Here is a 19,334-nt window from a genome sequence, read left to right on the forward strand (position 1 = left end):
ATTTTTCACTAATAATAATCTAAGCTACCATTAGTGACTTAAACCAGAGATTTTTTAAAATGCAAGAATGTGTATGATTTTTATCTTGCCATTATCCCTGTAATCACTGGTCCTGATTAAAGACTCCTGCCCCAAAAGATGGATGGTCTGGGACACTTAAATGCATGGTAATCTTTCACCTCTTAAATGCTGTTTCTCTCAAGACATTCTTCTCTGTGCTTCAATTTCAAGGCCAGCAATTGTCTTCAAGTGTTTGAAAAACCCTACAAAGTTGGGCTAGAGGTGGTAAAAATAATAATTCTAAAAATCCCCATTTTCCAACCTAAGGAAGTTAACTAAGCAGTTAAGGAGGCTCCTCACTTTTCCCCCCTTTTTGCAATCAAGCATCAAATATTTGAGAAACTGCCAAAACACGTTAGTGCTTGCTTCTGCATAAATACACAGGGCAAGATAGTCATCAAGAAGGAAATGTTAGGGTAGTGTTCATTTTCTTCCTCGCACATGTAGCTCACACTAAATGGTGGGGTTTCCAGCGCATTCCTGAAGCATCTGATTGCCCTGTCCCATCCTGACCCTGTTGTCACCCCACTCCCCGTGCTGGCAATCCTCCATGTTGGTAGATACTTTCAAATCACTTTGGAATGGCTTCTCAGAAGTGGGTTTAAAAGCAAGGTAATTGGAGCTGTGCATATTCAAAGAGCAACAAGCGCTCTTTGTGATGGAGGGGGCTGGGGTGTTTGGGCTTTGTGTTCAACTGTCTAGTAGCAAAGCCTATATTACAAGGATCGCTTTATCTGCATCCTGAACACCTTAAAGAGCTGCGGTCAGCTGTATCTCTGTGTAAATCTGTGTTCCTCCTTTGCTTTCCCTAAAGCAACACACCTCTTACTTCAGGAAGCATCCTGGGTGCTGATGTACGAGGCCTCCCACAGTCTAACCTCTCAGTAGCAGTGGTGCATTTCTTTGGGAACCCCACCTGCAGGCTGGAGGGGTGGCTCAGCTGGTGATGTGCTTGCTGCACAAGCTTAGCGCCCAAGTTAAGATCTCCAGAACCCACAGAAAGCTGGAGGGGTAGCAAGGGTGTCGGTGGTTTCATTCATTGCTCCTGTTGAGATAGAAGGTGATGACAAGAGAATCCCTGGGAACTTGTGGGCCAGCTGGCCTGGAGTATGTGGTGGTGAACAAGAGATCCTGTCTCAAAGGGGAAGGTGGGGACCGACACCTAAGTCTGTTCTCTGACTGCCATTGCTGCACTATGGCATATGTGCACCCATACTCAGACATACAAACATCTGTATGCCCACTTCCTCCCTCCCTCTCTCCCTCCTTCCCTCCTTCCCTCCCCCCCAACACTTGAAAACCAAATGAAAAGGACCCACCTGGAAGTCAGGCAATAGCTTGCCTTACTTAGACACCTCATTCGGATCTCACATGCTAGAGTCATTGTTTCTACCCTGATACTCCCTAGAAACCCTTTCTTACCTGTTTTCATATGTCATGTGTTCCCAGATGGAAGCTCTGTTTTTAGTACCTATATGTGCATGTAGAGGAAAGTGGTCAAAATCCAGTGTCTTCATCATAGGCATTTGTTTATTTAGAGACAAGGTCTCTCACTAAACCTGGAACTCATTGCTTTGCATAGACTGACTGGTCCACACACCCTACAGATGCTTCTGTCCCTGCTTCTCCAGTTACAGGTTCATGCCCCCACTCCTAGCTTTTCTTTTTTAATTTTTCCTTTTTTATTCAAATTAAAAACAATCTTATTTTATGTATCAATCCCAGTTCCCTCTCCCATTCTCCCATGCCCCCCACTAACCCCCCATCCCATCCCTCTTCTGCTCCATAGAAAGGGTGAGACTGACTATGGGGGATCATCACACTTGCAGAGCAAGTGTTTTATCAGCTGAGCCATCTCCCCATCTCCAGAGACCTCTATAAAGGACACCTTCCCTCTCCAGTGCTCTCTCACAAGGAATCACACCTCAGTCTCTCGCCTTTTCTTGACCTCCACTGCAATCGCACCCAGGCTTGCACCTGCCCATCTGTCCTGACAGTTTCTGAGTGACAAGAGACCAAGTGCACTGTTTGTTCCCGCCTTCCCGTGCTGAGCACAGAGCTGAGTGCACAGCAACATTAGTGTTCGATGACTGAAATAGGGTTCTACCCTCCGATTCCTTTTGGGGCGGGTAGAGAGGTCCAGACACGGGGTTCCCACCATCTCTCTTGTCTTATACCCAGGGCTGTGTTGAAACGGGGGCTCTCTACCGAGTTATTGACTTCCTCACTTTACCAAGATCTTGATTTGTCTGTTGTAAAATTGGCCTTGGGTGTGACTGGCATGGCAGAGGGACCTCAGAAGGTGCAGAGACAGGCAGATAGGAAGTCTAGAGTTCCTTCTGGAAGACTTACTGAGCACAAGCCACTATCCTTTCCCACATTCCTCTGGAGCTGTGGAGGACTTCTGGTTGTCCAGGGTTGTCAGGAAGAGCATGCACTCCTGGTTGACCTGGGGATTGGTAGGGTGGTTATGCCTTCATTTCCCTTGTAATATTACTTATAAGTCTTCTTAGCTCAGGGAGAAATTAGAGTTCTATTCAAATAGTTCCTGTTCTAATTTGCTTTTCTGCTACTGAGGTAAACACTCCCAGCAAAAGCAACTGGGGCAGGGGGTGGGGGTGGAGTGTTGCATCTTACACTCCTGGTCACAGTCTGCCACTGAGGGAAGTTAGGGCAGAAACGCACTGCAGAAGCTGACACAGAAACCGCAGGTGAGTGCTGCTTGCTGGCTTGCTCACGGACTGTGCTCACATAACTTTCTCATTTGGCCCAAAGCCCACCTAGGGATGGTATTGCCCAGAGTGGTCAGGGCCCTCCCGCATCAATCAGCAATGAGAAAATATCTTGAATACATGTTCACAGGACAATATGGGTCAATTCTTCATCTGAAGTGTTCCCTCTTCTTTGGTGTCATGCTGAAAATAAAAACTAATGAGGACTGTACCATTAAAGGGCTAACAATATACCTCATCATTGTCCTGTGCTATTGGGGGCTCCTTATGAACTGCTGTACTGAAACTTCTAACAAAATGCAAATAGGAGAGGCATTTCTTATTCCAACTCACTCTGGCCATGGAGAAAGCCTAAGACGAAGTAATGAGCTGTGTGTTCCAAAGTCAAATTACATAGCCTCTCTGAACACTCTTATGGTAACAGCCCTGCATTGTCTGATCACATGCAAAGCACACGCTACAGGATCTGATGGATGAGGGCATTTAACAAATAGAGGATAACAGAAGTAGATGAGACAAAATCTGAGCAAATCTGAAAAATACATGTTTGGCAGATGGGATAATCTCAGTCACTGTTTTCCCTGTTCTAGGGTCTCATGATAGCATCGCTCCCTCAGAGCGCCCAAGCTGGATGCCTGGATCACTTCCTGACTTGTTTTCCTTCCCTCCATCCTATCTCCCATGTTCTGTGCTGTCCTAGTTCCTTCCCTGATGTGACAAAGGCATTTGCCACCAAAATTGCATCACCCAGTAAAGTTTGCTGTTCAAGATTACAAGCATGCATCATCCACCATGCTTGACATTTTTACAGGGTTCTGGGATTTGAACTCAGATCCCTGGATTTGAAAGGCAGGGACTTTACTGACTGAGTCCTCCAACAACCTACAGTGATCATTTTGCTCTTAAGTGCTAACAGTGAGTCATCTTACAGATTAAGCACACACTTTCTCATTTCTAAAGAAGCTACTGTGAGTTTCTCTACTTCATTCATGAATTCCCACATTGGCTCCCACCCTCTGGGTATCTATTTGCAGGCACACTGGGGTTGGGGAAGTGGAAGAACTCTACCCTGCTTCCCACCAGTTCCCTGACTGATGGAGAAAAACAATCCAGCATCTCGTGGCAAATGTGTGTTGTGCTGGAAGTGGCAGGCACTGTTGAACTTGGAAACAGAGACCTCACTGCTCCTCTGTCTTTTGTTCTGCTGGTTAAATCGCCCAATTTCCTCTGACCTTTCTTCAACATCACAGCAGCGCAGCTACCTCAAGCAGACTCTGTGGTCAGCTTCAGCCCTGATGATATTTAACCACACCACTGGGCATGCCCAGCCTCAGAGACAAGGAGCCAACCGCAGCCCCACGAGTCCTGACCAAACATAAGTGTCTTTACCAAAATAAATTCTTGAGACTGATTGAATTCTCAAATCTCAAGGCAGCTCTTCAAGACTTGCTTTTTCTTTTCTTTTTTTCCCCTTTCTTTTTTCTTTTTCTTTCTACTGACGATTTTGCTTGCAGACCATTCAGTGAAATGCAGAATGAAGTTCTCCGGTTGGTGGCCTGAATAAAGAAAACTTCATTCTTCACTGTACAGATGAAAGCTGAGAAAACCGTTGAGCTGCGTGTTCCCATCTGGAACTCTCTAGATGCTGTAATTAAGGATACCTGGGAGTTTCAGAATGCTACACACCAGCTTGCAGATGCAAATGTTTTTATGGACTGGTGGGAAATGTGAGATCTCCCATGTTTTTCTAATTACCTAGTAAAGCATGACTCTTAGCTTTTTTTTTTTCCTTTTAACGAGGGTGACAATCAGAAGGTACTCAAAGAAGCCGCTCTCCACCCTTTTATGCAGTCAGGGCAGTCAGTGATGGGGATATGCTGTCTATTGACAAGACAGCTTTCTGTTCTCAGGAATCAGGGTGGCCTCGTGATCCCAACAGCCAATGCTATCATTTCCAAAACCCATGGAGACTTTTCTGGAAGCAAAGCCTAGAAGTAATTCTCTGTCCTTGAACTCCATTCAATGAATACAAAATTTTCTACTGTTGAGGGGTTTTTTGCATAATCCCTTTTCTTAAAAAAAATGAACCAGGACTGGGATGTGATTCAGTTGCCAGTCACGTGTGTGAGGAACATAACCCAAAATCTCAGAACTAGGAGGTGGAAGCAAGACAAGAATTTGGAGCTATTAAGATGACACCATGGGTAAAGATGCTTGCCACCAAGACTGATGATGATCTGAGTCCAATCCCTAACCATGGCATGGATATTAGGTCTTTAAAGAGATACTGGAACACAGAATCTGGAGTAACTAAATTTGTGTTCCCCAGATCATGGCCCCATAACTATGGCTCTGTAATTAACTAGTTCTTACTCGCTTTTTAAAAAGAGAGATAATGCAAGATAAAGTGAAACCACTGGGCTAAGCTCTAAGATACCTTTTCATTTGTTTATTTATTTTAGTAGATATGCTTTCATGTGTGTATAAGCATGAGGGTACACATATGGTACAGCTTTGTGACATAGTCAGAGGACAACTTGCAAGAGTTGGATTTTGTCTTTCTGCCATGTGGGCCCCAGGGATTGAACTCAGGTCATCAGGTTTAGTGGTAGCACCTTTACCCACTGAGGTATCTCTATGGCTTCTAAGCCCTAATCTGGTATTACTGGTAGTTCTTATTAGAGGAGAAAATGTGCATATAGACATGACCAGAAGGAAGACTATCTGAAGACAGAGAGAAAGCAGAATTCTTTAAGCTCATATATTAAAGACTTGATTGCTGACAGGATTATGAGTGCTGTACTGAGAGCTCTAACTTCATCAATGACTGGGACTGTACAATGGATGAATTCATAGCTGATAGCTGAGAAGGCTGTTATCATGTGAAATATCAATGGAGGACATCGCTGGATGCGAACCACAGACCTTCTCTCACCAACCCCTTTCTCTATCTCTCTGTTCTTGGCAGCCATTAGGTTAACAGCTTTCCCCTTCCATGCTCTCAGATAAGATACTCCTCCTGCCTCACCAAAACCCTAGAAACAAGGAGCCAAGCAAGCCTGGGATTAAATCTGTTAGCCTTTACAAACATTTCTTCCCTTTGAGAGGTCTCTGTCAGGCATTTTGTCCCAGCACTGCAGAGTGACTGCACACACATCTTTCATATGTGATATTATTTCCTGACCCTGCATGTCAGAGTGTTAACACATGAAACATGGTATCTACCATATGGCCCACTCTCCCATATGCAGCCCGTCCACCAGGTTAGCAAAAACTGCAGTAATTACGATAGCGACCCCATCTCTTGCCCCCATGCATCAGCATCCCACCAGTTGGCACTTTACAAGATGTCCTGTACAGAAGCTCTGAAACCAGAGCCCTGGACTTTGTGGCTGATGTCCATCTGCAGTCTCCATTTCCAAATGGGGGAAATGCAATCAGGTTGATGAGACATGACTCTACTGGGCCTCCACTGGAACCTGCACTTGTGTGCACATATCAACACACAGCCACGTATATACATGTAATTAAAATAGTAATTTTTAATTGAGAAATAGCTCTGTTGTGTGGTTATCCCCAGACCTCCTTTGAGTTGCCAAGCCAGTGACTCTGTTGTCTTATGACTTTCTGTGGCCTTCTAGGTCCTAACTGGTTTGCTGGTTGTTTCTCTGATCACACACACACACACACACACACACACACACACACACACACACACTTCAGCATCTATTTGGGAAGCTTCTCTAGCTCCTTAGTCTGGATTGGAGGCTCCTCTGTGGAATCACAAAGCAGGCATCTCCACTAAGGTCTAGCATTTGCAAATTGTATTCTGATCATCTTTCTCTTGTTCCTATGCTCATTTCAACCACATGCAATCTGAGAGCAGGGACCAGCTCTCATGCACTCTCTGACACATCCATGTCTAACAACGTCTAGCATGTGTGACAATTAGGGAATTGGCTTGAAATTAAATGCAAGACTTTAAAGTGTTCAGTGCTGAGTAGTGGCTGAAATTAAGCAAAGAGATTCAACAGCTATGAGTGCAAAGAGATGGGTTTTGCAAACTTCAAGATGAGAGAAGAAATGTCTGAAGTTCATTTTCACTAAATACAGGGCCCAGGGCCAACAAGATAGCTCAGCCAAAAGTGCTTGCCACCAAGCCTGATAACCTGGGTTTGACCCCTGGGACTCACATGGTAGAAGAAAAAAATTCTTATTTCTTAATTCTTATTAGTTGTCCTCTGGCCTCCACACACATGCCATGGCATGAACCACCTTCCCACCTACCCCCATACACACACTAAATGAACACACATACACTAAATAAAGAAATAACTTTTAAAACTAAAGATTTAAAAGAAAAAGACAAAGCTAGGTGTGATGATATATCCCCTGTACTGTGTAAGCAGACACAAAGCCAACCCTAAGGTGTGCTGGCCCCACCTGGCCTACTTGGTGAGTTTCAGGCCCATGAGAGAAGCCCCCCATCTCAAAAACTAAGGAGCATAGCATTATAAGAATAAGCAAGGTTGTCCTCCAGTCTCCATATACACATATACATATATCCATGCACACCCACATATATGTATGCATATGGATATGTATACCTATATAAACACATACACTGTACTAATTAATTCATTAAAATAAAATGGCCAATACTACTTCTGGTGATTCACTTCCATAAGAAACAAACTTTATAGCTTAAACGTTAGTATCGTGCATGTCCAGGCTCTTGAACTCCTTGAGGGGTTCTAAGAAAGCAAAGACACAGCCGGCAACTCAACCCAAGCTTAAGGTTCCCAGTTACTTGGGCCATCGCCTGCGCATGCTCTCAGCCAAGCTGTAGATAGGGGTCTTGTGATTCTAATGACTCCCCTCTTCCCCATCAACACTGACTTCATCTTCAAAGCCAATCGCTTTGATTTGTGCAGAAAGGCAGCCCTTTTAAAACTGGGCCAACTTAAAAGCCTGGAGCCAGCTTCAGGGAGTAGCACCTCCCTTCCCTGTACAGGCAGACCCGAGGAGTCCTTTATGCCAGGGGAAATTTACGCATCTCTTCTCACCAGCTCCGTTTGGTCTTGGCTAATTCCCTAATCAGACAGAATGATACGGAGTTTACTGTTTCCTCCCTGGTTACATACAGCTTCCCTCACTTCATTACTCCTTGGCCAAACTGTCTTGGGAGGACTCTTCCGACGGATTTATGTTCTGAGCCACAGACAGGAATGCTTTTCTCTGCTTTTCCTTTGCCTGTACCACATAAACATGTCCTAGGACACCCGCTGGGCAGGAGTTGGGGCTCACACAACTTGCACATGAAGAGGAGATACTCCCTTAGAGAAGGCTTCTGGGAGGGGCAGTCATAGACTGGGTGAGTCTTCCATGGAGGTGGGAATTTCCCAACTAGTGCCTGATTCTGAAGAGCACTCCCCTTGGCAGCCCAAAGAGTTCATTGTTTGGTGTAAGCATCTACTATTAAAGGTAATCTACGGCCAAGTGCAAGTGTCTAAAAGAAACCATTTCAACTTTGGGACTCTAGACAGTGTCTTTAGGGACGGTACATCTGCCTTTATGCTGTCACAAGGAGAATCCCTGGCACTGATTGAGGTTCAGTAGCAATACACCTAACCCCAAAGTTCCTTACTGTAGCCTTATGAAATTATTAAACTGACCCTTAGTCATATACTGGAACTCTTGGGTAATGTTGGTCCCATCAATAATGCCTTCACTTTATGGCCTGAGGGGTATTGCTGATGAACGAAAGCTTAGACTGTGGGAAGAACCTCTCTCTAACAGATCATAATGTACTAGATGATCATTTACCTGTTACATAAATGGAGTTATATAATCAATGCATTGCAGGATCTGGGGAGATAGATCAATCAGTAAAAATTACCATAATGGACCTGACTTTTGATCCCCAGCAACCACACATAAAAGCTATTGTAGTATTGTGCAAGCCCAGTGCTGAGGAGACACTGATAGACAGATCTCTGAAGCTCACTGGCAGCCAAGCTAGCCAAATTGGTGAGCCCTGAAAAAATAAGACAGAGAGCAACTTAGTAAGACACACCACATTTCCTTCTGTGTTCTGCCTGCATGCTTGCATACATATGCACAAAAACACATACACAAGAAAATAAATTAATCAATAATTCTGTAAAACATTTGCCAAAGCTCTTTTTTCTTAAATATTTATTGTTATTGTTTTTAGCTCTGTGTATATGGGTCTGTGGGGGTGCCCACCAAGGTCAGAGGCATCAGATCCTCCTGGAGTTGGAGTTACAGGCTGTGGGAGCTGCCTGATGTAGCTGCGAAGAATCAAACTTGAACCCTCTGGAAGAGCAGCAGCAAAGCTCCTAACTGCTGAGTCATCTCTCTAGCCCCCATGCATGCCAGAGCTCTAATCACAGAGTCACAGAAAAGGCAGTAACTGAAGCTAGGGATGCTGGGAAGGCATTCACTTATGATGAACCTTACAGGGAAATGGAATTAGCCCAGAAAAGAGGGAAGAGGTGGACCAGAAGGAGGAATCATCACAGGGGAAGGCCTCAAAGGTCCAGGGAGCCGGGTGATCTCTGAAAAGCCCTGGGAAGTCCAGCCCCTCACAAGCAACAGACTGTTAATACTTGTTTTTGAAAGGGAGGGTGTTGTGACCTGTGACCAGATTCCATTCCCAGATCAATGGCGCTAGTATTTTCATGAACCACACATTAACTAAAACAGAAACAGGTGAATGAAAAACAATTAAAAAGTGAATGCCGGAGAGCAGCAAAGAGTAATTAAAGCCAAACAGTGGCAGTGAGGGAGAAGGCCAAGTTCAGTACAGTGGGAAGCACATGGGGCTAATTAGGAACAAAGATGATAATGACAAGACAGGTAAAAGCATTCATGCCGGTTTAAAGATAAATTGGAAGAATACAGTTATTGGCCACCCGAAAGCCCTACGCATTTTAACTAGAATCAAGAACATAGGCGGGAAGGGGTGGTCAGGGTTAGGTGATGTGCCAAATTAACTATCACTGTGTTTGCTTGGACTATCAGTCCAGACAGTCTTTGTCTTGCATTGTAGGTAACTGAGATAAAATCATATGGAACAATGTTAATAACCAACGAGAAAAAGCAACAGTCCTGTGACCATTAAGCATCTTTGTCAAAACATCAAAAATTCTTTACTATCGCTGATAAGTGTATAGGAAAAGGAAAGTGATAAAACTAGGGCAGGGAGATGACTCAGTGTGTAAAAGCATTTGCTGTGAAAGCCTGAGGACCTCAGTTCAAATCCCCAGTACACACTTTAGAAAAAGCTGGGCACGTCTACAACCCTAGGACTGTGGAGAGACAGGAGGATTGCTAGGGGTTCAGTGAGAAACTTGATTTCAGGGGAATAAGGAGGATGGTGACAGAGCAGGACATCTATGTACAATGGTACACAGGTACATTTACTACATACATACACACACATGCTTGAACAAGCAGAGGAACTAACGTTTGTTCAGTGCACTGTGAGCTAAGAACCATTGTAACTGGAAGTGTTTTGTCTCTTTGTCAAGTGCACTTATCGTCTTCATTTTGGAATCTGATGGAGCAGAAGCCAGATCTCTAAGCCTTGTCAAATATTCATCTCCTTTTTAAGTTTGAATCAGCTTCTACACTTGCAGCAGTTTAACCTATGTTTCCTTTGTGTGGGACATCTCAACAAGTCCCCCAGATTTTGGCTCATGTCACTGGAGGATATCTTCACCCTTGGTGTGACAAGAATTTTCCTCATTCATGTCAGTAAGCTCATTTGCATTAAGTTCTTTGGGCTATGATGCCTGATCTATCATAAAGTCATTGTGTCAGCCTCCATGGTCTTAGCGCTTTTGCCTATTGCCCACGCACACAGAATGTGATGTCACTCCACTATTATCTCTATGTTCAGTTTGCTACTGCAGTTTCATCTTTGCTGTCCAATTTCCCTTTTGCTCATTATCTTGGTTTCCTTTTACTGTGATAAATTAATCTAACAAATGAACTTTGGAGAGAAAGGTTTTATTGTAGCTCATGGTTCAAGGTATACTCCATCTTGGTGGGGAAATCAAGGCAGTAGGAGCTTGAGGCAGCTGGTTACATCACATCTTTCATCAGGAAGCAGAGGATGGTGGATGCTGGTACTCAGCTCTCTTCATGCATACAGTCAGAGATCCCATCCAGGGAATGGTGCTGCCCGTAGTGGGCAGATCCTCACATGTGAGTTGAGACTATCCCCTATAGGCATGTCAAGATTCCCATCTCCCAAGTGATGCTAGATTTGGTCAAGGTGACAATTAGCATCAACAGTTACACTCATCTGTTTCCATGAATTAGGATTTGCCAGTAGATGACAAAGAAAGACCACAGCTACACACTTGCCTGTGTGTGAATGGAAAAATGAACTCTACATGACAGCTACCCAGTCTTAGAATGAAGTGATATATTTCTCCTTAAGATATCTATCTGTAGTTTTACAATAATTCACTGACACAAGAACTTAGTTTTACACAGCCATTCTTGGTTCATATGTCATGATAGCTAAACTCTAACTGAATTATTGAGACTTGGTATTATTTATCTGAATTGTGGCCACTGAGAATTGTGTGATTTGGAGCTCTACAAAGGCAAGATTGCCAGATGACAGAGGAGTAATAAGTCTCCAGGAGCAAAGTGCCAGCAAGTGCTGATACACTCAGCACTTGCGTGTACATACTTACACAGTGGATAAAGTTCTTGCTCTGCAAGCATGAGGACCGGAGTTTGAACTTCAGAATCCATGTAAAGAAAGCCTGGCATGGTGGCATATGTTTGTAATCCCAGTGCTGTGGTGGAGAATAGAGACTGGAGGATTTCTTAAGCTCATTGGTCAATCAGTTACCCTACTTATCTACTTACAGAGAGAAAGGGTGGAGGAAGGAAGGAAGAGAGGAAAGAATGGGGGTGGTAGGCTGGCAGACACCATGGTTGCTACATGGTGGTCATGACATTATTCATGTTTAAACACTGAACCTCAGACTGTTAAAGCATTGCCACAACAGATTCTATCAGACAACCATCACTATCGCCTATACATACTCTTCCTCGCCTCTAGAGAGACTGTCCATCAGGTTCCCTCCTGCCCAGCAGGAGTCTTATGAATTTCCTCATCCAGATGTTCTCCAGGGATAACATGGGTCTTCTTGGCCCCGGATGCTGTGGCCAAAATCTGCTATTACCTACTTCAGACCTACCACCTTACCCTGTCCTCAATACAACCACACAATGCATACGTCCACTCATCATGACTGCTCATGACTGCCTTCCATGAGTTCAGGAAAGCAGAGACTCTGAGATGTGGGGCTTCTTAACCTAACCTTTGTTCACTACAAGGTATCTGAACAGAATGAAGGAAGGAATATGCAACTTAAAAAAAACATTCTAGAAAGAACACCGAACTCACTCTGTTTAAGAGGTTAGGAGAACAAAACAGAGGATTTTTTTATTCCCAAAGTTTGTATTCCCTCTACCTGGTTCTGTTCTAGCCCTTTCTAGGGTACTAGACACTTGGGCTGGACCTTGAGCAGTACACATGTGCCAATGTATTCTGTTTCATATGTTTAGTTTTCAGTACATACTGAGCTTGGTTTTTCTTCCCTCCATGCCCACCCCCACCCCACCTTGCCTCTCCCACAGATCATTTCTCCCTTTAGAAATGAACAGGAATCTCAGTAATATCCATACAATAAGGCATGACAAGATCCGATATGAATAGATGTGCCAGTGCATTCTTATGGGACCACCAGCTGGGATGGACATGCACATTGGCTACTCTGTGGATGCTTGCCTGCAGACTGAGAACACTAATAGGCACTTTCCCCAAGAATGTGATGAAAGCTGGGGTTGTTTTTGAAGCCAAATAATAGAAGGCCAAAGGCTTTTCCCAAGGCAAGGTGGGGGCTTTCTCCTCCACACACACCTCAACTTTTTTTTGATTTTTTAAATTTTTATTTAAATTAGAAACAAGCCTGCTACATATGTTTATCCCAGCACCCTCTCCTTCCTCTTCTCCCCTCCTCCCCTGCCCCTCATCAGTCCCCCATCCCACCTTCCCACCGCTCCCCAGGAAGAGTGAGGCACTCCATGGGGGAATCCCCAAAGTCTGTCATATTATCCAGGGCCGGGCCCAGGCTCTCCCCTGTGTGTCCTGGCCAAGAGCACATCCCTCTGCGTGGAAGGGGCTCCAAAATTCCATTCGTATGCCAGGGATAAATACTGAGTCACTACCAGAGGCCCCATAGATTGCCCAGGCCTCCTAACTGAAACCTACACTCCAGGGATCTGGATCAGTCCCATGCTGGCCTCTCAGCCATCAGTCTGGGGTCCATGAGCTCCCCCTGTTCAGGTCAGATGCTTCTGTGGGCTTCACCAGTCCGGTCTTGACCCCCTTGCTCATCCCTCCTCCCTCTCTGCCACCGGGTACCAGGAGTTCAGTTTAGTGTTAAGCTGGGCTCCTGGCTTCCAGAAGAGCCACCCACACAGGAAAGAGATCAGCTCCTCCAAGACCCCAACCCAGCGAGCCCAGCTTCAGAAGAGCCGCCCACACAGGAAAGAGATCAGCTCCTCCAAGACCCCAACCCAGCGAGCCCAGCTTCAGAAGAGCCACCCACACAGGAAAGAGATCAGCCCCTCCAAGACCCCAACCCCAGCGAGGCCAGCTTCAGCTTCAGCTGCATTAAAGAAGGAGACCAGTGGAGACAGAAAGCCCCCACCAGCACCCACTGGAAGAAGAGATGGGAAGAAGACAGAATAAGAGATCACTCAGCAATAGAAACACCAACACGACCCCACCAGAATCCAGGGATCCAACACCAGCAAGACCTGAAAAGCACTACATAGATGAAGAAGAGGAGACAGACCTTAAAAATTATTTCATGAAGATGATGGAGAGCCTCAAGGAAGAAATGAGGAAATCCCTTAAAGAAATAGAAGAAAAAACAAACAAAAAAATCCATGAAATGGGGGAAAAATTCAAGAAATAAACAAATCTCTCAAAGAATCTAAAGAGCACCAAGAAAAAACAACCAAGAAAATTAAGGAAACAGCTCAAACAGTTGAAGGATTGAAAGCTGAAATAGAAACGATAAAGAAAACACAGAATGAAGGGATGCTGGAAATAGAAAAGCTCGGTAAACGGTCTGGAATCACAGATGCAAGCATCACCAATAGAATACAAGAGATAGAAGAGAGAATCTCAGGTGTTGAAGACTCATTAGAGGACATAGCATCGTCAACCAAAGAAAATCTCAAAACCAACAAATCCTTAACACAAAATATCCAGGAAATATGGGACACCGTGAAGAAGCCAAACCTGAGAATAATAGGTATAGAAGAAGGTGAAGAACTTCAACTTAAAGGTACAGAAAACATATTCAACAAAATCATAGAAGAAAACTTCCCTAACCTAAAGAAAGATATGCCTATGAAAGTACAAGAATCTTACAGAACACCAAATAGGCTTGACCAGAAGAAGAAGTCACCTCGCCATATAATAATCAAAACATCAAACCTACAGAGCAAAGAGAAAATATTAAGAGCAGCTAAAGAAAAAGGCCAAGTAACATACAAAGGCAGACCTATCCGAATTACACCTGACTTCTCAATGGAAACGATGAAAGCCAGAAGATCCTGGTCAGATGTCCTACAAACGCTAAGGGAACAAGGATGCCAGCCCAGACTACTATATCCAGCAAAGCTCTCAATTACCATAGATGGAGAAAACAAAATATTCCATGACAAAGCCAGATTTAAACAATACGTATCCATGAATCCAGCTCTACAGAAAATGCTAGAAGGAAAACCTAGAGCCAAGGAAGATAACTACATTCACAAAGACACAGGCAATATAGAATCATACTTTACAAAACACTAAAAGAAAAAGGGAGGAGAAACTACACAAAATAACTTCACTAACAATAAATCAAGCGCAAACAAGGATCACCAATCAATGGTCATTAATATCACTCAATGTCAATGGCCTCAACTTACCTATAAAAAGACACAGACTAGCAGAATGGATACGAAGACAGAACCCTTCCTTCTGCTGCATACAAGAAACACATCTCAACACCAAAGACAGACGTTATCTCAGAGTAAAGGGCTGGGAAAAGATCTTCCAATCAAACGGCCCCAAGAAACAAGCGGGCGTAGCAATCCTAATATCTAACAAATTAGACTTCAAATTAAAATCAATCAAAAGAGATGAAGAAGGGCACTTCATATTCATCAAAGGAAAAATACATCAAGACGAAGTCTCGATTTTAAATATCTACGCCCCAAATACAAAGGCACCTACATTCGTGAAAGAAACATTACTAAAGCTCAAAATGCACATAAAATCTCACACACTAATAGTAGGAGACTTCAACACTCCGCTCTCACCGCTAGATAGGACCTCCAGACAGAAACTTAACAAAGAAACAAAAGAATTAATAGAAGTTATGACCCAACTGGGTTTAACAGACATCTATAGAACATTCCACCCAAATACAAAGGGATATACCTTCTTCTCGGCACCACATGGAACCTTCTCTAAAATTGACCACATAATAGGAAACATAGCAAATCTCCACAGATACAAAAAAATTGGAATAACCCCCTGCATCTTATCAGACCACCATGCATTAACATTAGAATTCAACAATAACACAAATCGCAGAAACCCTACAAACTCATGGAGATTGAACAATGCACAATTGCACCATCCCTGGGTAAAGGAACAAATAAAAAAAGAAATTAAAGACTTCCTCGATTTCAATGAGAATGAAGACACAACATACACAAACTTATGGGACACTTTGAAAGCAGTGCTGAGAGGAAAGTTTATAGCACTAAGTGCCCACATGAAAAAACTGGAGAACAGTCATACTAGAGAATTAATAGCACAGCTGAATGTTCTAGAACAAAAAGAAGCAAACTCCCCAGGAGGAGCAGACGCCAGGAAATAATCAAATTGAGGGCTGAAATCAATCAAGTAGAAACCAGGAAAACATTGAGAAGAATCAATGAAACAAAGAGTTGGTTCTTTGAGAAAATCAACAAAATAGACAAACCTCTGTCCAAACTAACCAAAAGACAGAGAGAGAACATGCTAATTAACAAAATCAGGGATGAGAAAGGGGACATAACAACGGACTCTGAGGAAATCAAGAGAATCATCAGGGCATACTTTGAAAATCTGTACTCCACAAAATTTGAAAATTTAAAGGAAATGGACAATTTCCTGGATAGATATCACTTGCCAAAACTAAATCAAGAACAGATAAATAATCTAAACAGACCTATAACCCCTAATGAAATAGAAGCAGTCATCAAAAGTCTCCCAAACAAAAAAAGCCCAGGCCCAGATGGCTTCAGTGCAGAATTCTACCAGAAATTCAAAGAAGAGCTCATTCCAATACTCGTCAAAGTATTCCACACTATAGAAGCAGGAGGCTCACTGCCAAACTCTTTCTATGAGGCTACAATTACCTTGATACCCAAGCCACACAAAGACACAACTAAGAAAGAGAACTATAGACCAATTTCCCTCATGAACATTGATGCAAAAATACTCAATAAAATACTTGCAAACCGGATTCAAGAACACATCAGAAAAATCATCCACCATGATCAAGTAGGCTTCATTCCAGGAATGCAGGGATGGTTCAACATTAGAAAATCTATCAATGTAATCCACCATATTAACAATCTGCGAAAGAAAAACCACATGATTATCTCACTAGATGCTGAAAAAGCCTTTGACAAAATCCAGCACCCCTTCATGATAAAGGTCCTAGAGAGATCAGGGATAACAGGAACGTACCTGAACATAATAAAAGCAATATACAGTAAACCAACAGCTAACATCAAACTAAATGGAGAGAAACTCAAAGCAATTCCTCTAAAATCAGGAACAAGACAAGGCTGTCCACTCTCTCCATATCTCTTCAATATTGTACTTGAAGTTCTAGCTACAGCAATAAGACAACAAAAGGAGATAAAGGGGATACAAATAGGAAAAGAAGAAGTCAAGCTTTCATTATTTGCAGATGATATGATAGTTTACATATGTGACCCAAAAAACTCCGCAAGGTTACTCCTAGAGCTGATAAACAACTTCAGCAAAGTGGCAGGATACAAGGTAAACTCAAAAAAATCAGTGGCCCTATTATATACAGATGATGAAGTGACTGAGAAAGAAATCAGAGAAACATCACCTTTTACAATAGCCAAAAACAGCATCAAATATCTGGGGATAATGTTAACCAAGGAAGTGAAAGACCTGTATATCAAAAACTTTGTGTCTTTGAAGAAAGAAATCAAAGAAGATACCAGAAAATGGAAAGATCTCCCATGCTCTTGGATTGGTAGGATCAACATAATAAAAATGGCAATCTTGCCAAAAGCAGTCTATAGATTCAATGCAATCCCTATCAAAATTCCATCACAATTCTTCAAGGACCTGGAAAGATCATTAATCAACTTTATATGGAAAAACAAAAGGCCCAGGATAGCCAAAACATCCCTGTACAATAAAGGAACTTCAGGAGGCATCACCATACCTGATTTCAAGCTCTATTATAGAGCTATAGTCCTGAAAACAGCTTGGTATTGGCACAAAAATAGGCAGGTAGACCAATGGAACCGAATCGAAAGCCCTAATTTTAACCCACACACCTATGAACACCTGATTTTTGACAAAGAAGCTAAAACTGTACAGTGGAAAAAGAAAGCATCTTCAACAAATGGTGCTGGCATAACTGGGTAATGGTATGCAGAAGACTGCAGATAGATCCATGTTTATCGCCTTGTACAAAACTTAAGTCCAAATGGATCAAAGATCTCAACATACATCCAGCCACACTGAAACTTTTAGAAGAGAAAGTGGGAGATACTCTTCAACGAGTTGGTACAGGAGACCACTTCCTAAACATAACACCAGTGGCACAGGCACTGAGATCAACAATTAACAAATGGGACCTTCTGAAACTAAAAAGCTTTTGTAAGGCAAAGGACACAATCAAAAAGACAAAAAGGCAGGCCACAGAATGGGAAAAGATATTCACTAACCCTACATCTGACAGAGGGCTAATCTCCAAAATTTACAAAGAACTCAAGAAACAAGTCTCCAAAACACCAAAGGATCCACTTGAAAGGTGGGGTACAGAGCTAAATAGAGAATTCTCAGTAGAGGAGGCTAAAATGGCCAAGAGACACTTAAGAAAGTGCTCAACATCCTTAGCCATCAGGGAAATGCAAATCAAAACAACTCTGAGATACCATCTTACTCCTGTCAGAATGGCTAGAATCAAAAACACCGAAGACAATTTATGCTGGAGAGGATGTGGAGAGAGAGGATCACTCCTCCATTGCTGGTGGGAATGCCGACTCATACAGCCTCTTTGGAAATCAGTATGGAGATTCCTCAGGAAAATGGGAATTAATCTACCACTAGACCCAGCAATTCCACTCTTAGGCATTTATCCAAATGAGGCAGGTTCATACAACAAGGGCATCTGCTCCACTATGTTCATAGCAGCATTGTTTGTAATAGCCAGAACCTGGAAGCAACCTAGATGCCCCTCAACTGAAGAGTGGATAGAGAAAATGTGGTACATTTACACAATGGAGTATTACTCAGCAGAAAAAAACAATGGAATCTTGAAATTCGCAGGGAAATGGATAGCACTGGAAGAAACCATCCTGAGTGAGGTAACCCAGTCGCAAAAAGACAAACATGGTATGTACTCACTCATATATGGATTTTAAATATGGATCAGGATAGTGCCAGTCTGCACTTCCACAGATAGAGAGTCTGGGAAACAGGAAAGAACCTAAAAGATATGCATATATGCATAGTACCCAAGAGAAGAGGATGGAGACAAGATCCTCTGAATGGATGGGGAACAGGGCGAGGGGGGTAGTGGGACCTGGGAAGAGTAGAGGGGGTAAAGAGGAAGGGAGTTGGTCATGGGGGAACAGGAAGTTGAGGGGGTGGGGGTAAAATAGGGGGAAGAGGGAATCATAGGATCGAAGACAGATCAGGCACCAGAGTGACCTCGAGTGATCTAAAGGTATAACATCAATTGGCAAGCTAAGCAATAGTGGAAGGACCACCTCGAATGCCCATTCCTGATAATGAACTTGATGTCTATAACTATCCGGGAGCCTTCATCCTGGGACTGATGGAAGCAGAGGCAAACACACAACTAAGCACTGAACTGAACCCAAGGAACCCAGTGACAGAGAGAGAGGAGTGATGAGCAAATTGGCAAGGAATGGGCTGGCAAAACCAGCAGAGACGGCTGATCTGAACAGGGGAGTGCTCTTGGACCCCAGACCGACAGTGGGGAGGCCAGAATGGGACTGATCTGGACCCCCAAATGTGAGTGTCAGTGAGAAGGCCTGGGCAACCTATGGGGCTCTGAGCTGTGGATCAGTGTCTATCCCTGGTATACAATCTGTCTTCATGTGCCTATGGCACAAAGAGAGATGCTCTCTCAGCCT

Source organism: Mesocricetus auratus, unplaced genomic scaffold (genome assembly GCF_017639785.1).
Source record: "Mesocricetus auratus isolate SY011 unplaced genomic scaffold, BCM_Maur_2.0 Super-Scaffold_100676, whole genome shotgun sequence".
In the NCBI taxonomy this organism is placed as follows: domain Eukaryota; kingdom Metazoa; phylum Chordata; class Mammalia; order Rodentia; family Cricetidae; genus Mesocricetus; species Mesocricetus auratus.